The sequence below is a fragment of the Capsicum annuum genome, chromosome 12 (genome assembly GCF_002878395.1).
Source record: "Capsicum annuum cultivar UCD-10X-F1 chromosome 12, UCD10Xv1.1, whole genome shotgun sequence".
In the NCBI taxonomy this organism is placed as follows: Eukaryota; Viridiplantae; Streptophyta; class Magnoliopsida; order Solanales; family Solanaceae; genus Capsicum; species Capsicum annuum.
The window spans coordinates 3,744,523-3,750,916 of record NC_061122.1 but is presented as its reverse complement, the minus strand read 5'-3'; the positions used below and the strand labels follow the sequence as shown (position 1 = coordinate 3,750,916).

General features: G+C 35.0%; 1 long non-coding RNA gene across 1 annotated transcript; it reads right to left on the bottom strand.

The window, feature by feature from the left end:
- Positions 1-3,467: 3,467 nt before the first annotated feature.
- LOC124889266 lies at positions 3,468-6,355 on the bottom strand. Its single transcript, XR_007048106.1, has 2 exons — positions 5,660-6,355; positions 3,468-3,855 (listed from the first exon to the last, which is right to left on the bottom strand). It is a non-coding gene; the product is annotated as an uncharacterized LOC124889266 (long non-coding RNA).
- Between the last annotated feature and the right edge of the window lie 39 nt (positions 6,356-6,394).

Below are 6,394 nucleotides of genomic sequence, written 5' to 3'. Positions count from 1 at the left end.
CATCAAACCAACTACTGTACATTTGGTTCTCTCTATTGCTGTCCAGAGGTATTTGCCCCTAAGCCAACTTGATGTTAACAACGCGTTCTTGCAAGGTCATTTAGAAGAAGAAGTGTACATGGTCCAACCTTCAGGTTTTGTAGATGAGCAGTTTCCCTCCCACATATGTCATCTAAAGAAAGCAATATATGGCCTCAAGCAAGTCCCTCGGGCGTGGTACAATGAACTTAAGACATTTCTTCTTGATCTGGGATTTGTCAAGTTAGAATCTGATGCCTCACTCTTTATTCACAAAGTGTCAAAAAACATTTTGTACTCACTGGTTTATTTAGACGATATCATTATTACAGGGAATCACAACTCAGAGATAAATTGGGTTGCTCATCTTTCTGGGCGTTTTTCTATTAAGGATCTTGGGAATCTAAACTTCTTTCTTGGAGTGGAGGTGCTCCTAACTACCAAAGGAAGCACTTTATCATAGTCAAACTACATCAATGAAATCCTCTCTGATGAAAACATGAAGGACTCTAATTCAGTAAAAACCCCAATGAGTGCCATTGAAGTGCCTCAACTACACGATGGAGTGGAACCAACTGATTCCACTTGCTACAGGAGAGTTCTTGGAAAACTACAGTACTTTTCTTTTACTTGTCCAGACATTAGTTTCTCTGTGAATAAATTGTCTCAATTTATGCACTTTCCATCTGAAGTGCACTGGAAAGCACTCAAATGAGTACTTAGGTATCTCCAAGAAACACTTCAGTTCGCTCTTCACATTCAAAGAGGTAATGATTTCAACCTACACATGTACTCTAACGAGTGATCGATATTTTACTACTGGTTGTATATTGTTTTTCGGACAAAATTCTGGGAGCTGGTCCTCCACGAAACAAAGAATAATTGCTCGCTTATCAACTGAAGCAGAGTATCGTGTTGTTGTAAGTGTGCTGGCTGAAACCAACTGGGTGACAAATTTGCTAAAAGAATTACATGTTTCATTTCCTCAAAGACCAACCATTTACTATGACAATGTTGGTGCAACTTGTTTGTGTGCAAATCCTGTTTTTCATAGCCGCATGAAGCACATTGCTGTAGACTTTCACTTTGTTCACAAACAAGTTCAGTAGAATTAAGTTCACATTGTTCATATTCATGTTGCAGAACAAATCAAGGATACTCTAACTAAAGCTCTACCAAAGCTAGCCTTTGATAAACACCTATTCAAGCTAGGATTTTCTACACATTGCCTATCTTGAGGGGGGCCTATTGGCGCATATATCGTATCTTGGAAGATATCTCATGATTGATCTTCCTGATCTCAGTAGATCTTCCATATCTCAGTATCTCATAGTGATTTAGTTTTTATTTAGGAGAAGATCACAATTCTTTATTAGTTTATTCTAACCTTATTTAGTTTGTATTCTCTAGTATATATACTCATACATATCAATGACATCAATAGAAGCTTTCATACTAGACTCATCTTTATAGTTATAACGGCATTTTACTATAGCAACCTGATTTTCTCCAGAATCATTTTTTCATGTTATATTTTACTTTTCTATAATGACATTTTGCTTATAACACTTATAACAGTAATGACGTTTAATATAGTGGTACATTCTTTGTAAAGTTACCTCTATAACAGCATGGTCAAATATTATGTAATGATATTTTGTAAGGAATATACTATGTACAAAATAAAATACCAAAAACAATTATGTAACATAGGTAGTTCATTCTCTACAATTATGTAACAAAATAATTTTTTTGAATCTCATCCTTAGATTTTATGTAATGGCACCAAACGATAACTTTCTAAAATATAAGTAGTTCATTCTCTACAATTATTTTCTAGAATGATATATAAGCTTCTATACACAATTTTCAAATGTACATATGTTGAATATATAAAGAATTCAGCAGAGCAAAGAAGAAACAGGGTAGACTAATTTCCAATTTTTTATTATAACTGGTTTTTTTGGGCAGTAAGTTACATGGATAGTTTAACGGCTAGGTAGCTAGTTGGTTAGCTCATAAACAAGTCTATATATCGAATTCAAGTGTACATTGAATGATCATGATGAATATACAACTCTACTCTTTATCTCTAATGATCCTTCTCTCCTCTCTACTACTTTCTCCTTCTTCTTCCTAAATATGTACTTCCTCTTCTTTTTTTTCTTCTACAAGAAGTGTACTACTATATGGTCTAATTACATGGTATCAGATCTTATACTAACTAGAAAATCTAGTTGAGCAAATTGATTCTGGGGTATTGATTTGTTGAACGCAATGCAACAAGTCTTGAATCAAGAATTGTAAGATTGCAACAATGATGAATGAGAATGCTGTTGTTGAATTGGGTGAGTTGTCCAGAGTTACTCCCAATACATTAGATTACAATCATCCTCTGAAAATCTCTCAATTTGATTTAGATCCATGAGTATAGCTTTGTTAGGGAGAAATAAGTTGGGTATTGTCGATGGAACATACTCTGAAGATAAATTCTATACTGAATTGAGTAATCACTAGAGAGGGTGAATGCGATTGTGTTGTCTTGGATCATGAACTCTATTTCTAAGGAATTTCTTGGTGGAATCATGTATGCATCTGTTACCAGTGTTGTTTGGAATGAGCTATTTGAGAGGTTTAATAAGATTGATGGGCCAAAACATTTAATCTGCATAAAGAGATTGCTACATTCTCTCAAGGAACTGCTTCAATTTTTGTGGATTTCTCTAACCTTAAAGATTTGTGGGAAGAATTTGAGGCTCCTGTGCCTGCACCCGGGCGTGAATGTGAAAAATCAAAGGAATATGTGTTACATCTATAAAAACTGAATGAGTCCACACACAAGCAAGGAGTCAAATCTTGCTTATGACCCTTCTACAAAATATCAACCAAGCTTATGCAATAATAATCAGTGCTGAAAGTCACAAATCTGTTGCAACTCAGGCAGGGATTTTTGGAATGAATCCTATGAGTCTTTAGATAGCCATGTATGCAAGAAATGGAATAAGTGGAAGTCAAAATCAAAAGTTCAAGAAAAATTTAAAATCAAAAGTTCAAGAAAAATTTTACTTTGCAGTGTGATTTCTGTAAACTCAGAGTGCATAGCAAAGAGAACTGTTGGAAGTTGATTGGCTATCCTCAAGATTATAAGGCTAAGAAGAAGTTCAAGAATGAAGGAACAAACACAACATATAATGTGTCTTTGGGGTCTCATGAATATTCGGTAGATAAAAGTGGTTGTAATCAGTATGCAGGTCAATGCTCTCATTCTAAATCTATACAAAAATGTTACACTAAAGATGCAGGAAAACTAGTGGTTTCAGATAATCAGATAGCTCAACTAAGTCAGAAGTGGAATGCATATTTTAGCCTTTTATCAAGGAACAATATGAGCCAATTTTGCAAATGATCAATAAGAATAACTCTGTCAACACATCTAGTGATTCTGTAAATGTAACAACTGCAGGTATTCCTTTTTTAGCTTCTTTTGATTCACAGAAATGGATTTTAGATACTGGTGCCACTAATCATATGGTTAGTGACTCAGACCTGTTACTTAACAAGACTATTACAAAGTTACAAAAGACAAAAAGAGTGTATCTACCAAATGGTGATACTACAATGGTCACTCATGTAGGAACTAGTTGCTCATCAGAAGGAAACACCATTACAAATTTCTATCATATCCCATAGTTTACATGTTGTCTTCTATCAGTGTCACAAGTGACTAAGGAATGGAATTGTTCAGTGAAGAATTTCTTCCTTGATTTCTGTGTTTTCTAGCATCTTTGTACTGCAAAGGTGAGGAAGATTACGAAGCTTGATGGAGGTCTATATCTGCTGGTAGATCAATCAAAGAATGAATTTTTAGTAGCAACTAAAGCATTTACTGAAGTAACTGTGGAAAGAACTTAAGCTGAAGTAGATTTGTGGTATCAAAGGTTGAGACATGCTTCAACTAGTGTGCTGAAAAGGATTATATCTCAAGGAGTACAAGTAATAAAGATAGAATAAAGCAATGTAGTATCTGTCCTAGTACTAAACAAACTAGGTCACCATTTATGTCAACTAACATTCAAAGTACATGTTGTTCTGATCTTGTGCACATGGATTTGTGGGAACCTTTCAAAGTACCAACTATGAACGGTAATAGATATTTTCTAATAGTTGCTGATGATTTTTCAAGATTTACTTGGATATTTCTGTTAAAGCTTAAATCAGATGTTTTTATTCAAATACAACAGTTCCTTGTATATGTCATGACTCAATTTGAGAAGACTTTCAAAGGGTCAGGACTGATAAGGTATTGAGTTTATCAACTTATTATGTCAAAAGTTGTTCCAAGATAATGGTATAATCCATCAAACTATATGTTCATATTTTCCTAGAAAAATGGTGTTTCTGAGAGAAAATATAGACACAATCTAGAGGTGACAAGAGCTATCAGGTTTCAGGCTGAAATTTCAATAAGACTCTGGGTTATTGTGTCCTAACTACAGTGTATATCATCAATAGATTGCATAGTTCAATCATTCATTTTTAACTCCTTATGAGAAGCTTTATGGTAAAAGGCCAACTTGTGATCATCTAAGGGTAATGTAATGTCTGTGCTATGTCAAAGTGTTTAATGAACATGATAAGCTCATGACTAGAGCAAGAGCTGTCACACCTCTTTTTGACTCCAAAATATTTCAATTCAAGTTCGAAAGGGTTTTTATTATTAAAGTGTCAAAATGAAAGTTTATTTCAGAAAAGGACTATTTATATTCAAAACTCAGAGTCCCCACTTGGCATAAATCAGGTGTGCCAAGTCACCGTTGGATATCCTTTTCAAAACGTTATGACTTTTTAAACTGGTTTGTGAACAAAGATTCTGGCTAAGGAATTCTGTTGACTGAGGGGAAGGTGTTAGGCACCCCTCGGTCCCGTGGTTTGATCACGGTCGCTTGGTGGAGGTATTAGCTAATTTGAACACTATGAGACGTTAAACCAAACAAATATACAAAACAAACAATCACACCAAAATCAAACAAGTCCAAAAAATAATGTCCAGTCCGAGTTATACAGTCCAGAAAATAGAAAAATACAGAAATGTAAAATCCTATTCTAAACTAATCCTACACTAAACTCCAATGCCTCGGGCCTTCATCACGAATATCCTCTGAGTAAAAAATATCTCGAGGCATTCCCCGGATAAAAATAATACAAGTACTTCGGAGCATTCCTTGATCAGATGATACAAGTGATCCCAAAGTATATAGCCAAAAACCGTTCAATCACAAAAATCAAATATTCCATCAATCCACAATACCTAAATTCACCTACACAACCTACATTTACCTATCTAAGATCGATCTATCGCATTAATGCTTATCCTTAATTTAACCAAATGACAACCGACCCAAATTTAACTGCACAACTTTTATCAACTTCTCAATTCCACCCCAAATTATGATTCAATCCCAATTCGAGTCCAAGTTCTTTGATTATTCCAATTCACAACAATCAATCAATCGATATCGACAAGCAACCACGATGATCCAAAACATATTGAAATAAACAAAATAAAATCAACACACAATGATTTTATCATACCAAGTATCACACAATACAAAATTAATTGAGAATAAAATAAAAAATGAACCTTAATGCCGCTTTTATTCAATCAAACGGAGGAGCTTCGTGGATTCAGAACCTCGACTTAACCAACTTTGAAGAAAATCCTATTTGGTGTCGAATTTAACCCTGAAATAGGTTTGAAAACCAATCAAAAGCTAAATCACGAGCTAATTCATGGACCTCGATCAACAAATCAAATGACCAAAGGAAATCTTGAACGAAGGTGTTGACTGACGCTACTGGTCGCCGATTTTGGTGATGAAGGAGATCCGGCGGACTACATAATCACTGAAATGGGTCTCTCCGGATATTCTCCAGAGAAACAATCTAACCACCCGTCTCTGATCTGTACTTTCTCTCTCTCCAGCTCCCTCTCTTTTTATTCAACCTCTCCCTCTCTCAATCGGACTTGTCCTGGTGTTGTGTGTGTGTGCTTGTTACCATGAGGGTGAGTATCATCAAGAAGAAAAGGATAATGTAGTTTTCTTTTTTTGTTTAGTGTATTGATGATGAAGTGGTCTGTGGAATCTCAATTGGAGAAGATGGTGGATGATCTCCTTTTTTTTTTTTTAGTGAATGAATTTTTGGTATGGTTTTTCTATCTAATAATGTGATTATGATGATGATGTGTGTATATATGTATTTCATCCCCTTAAAACAAAATGGTTTCTTGTGGGCTTTCCTGGAAGTTTCCTAGTGGGGACCCTTTCTAATATTTATTCCTTTTTGCCTTTGTGGACAAGAAATATGAGGGGGAAGG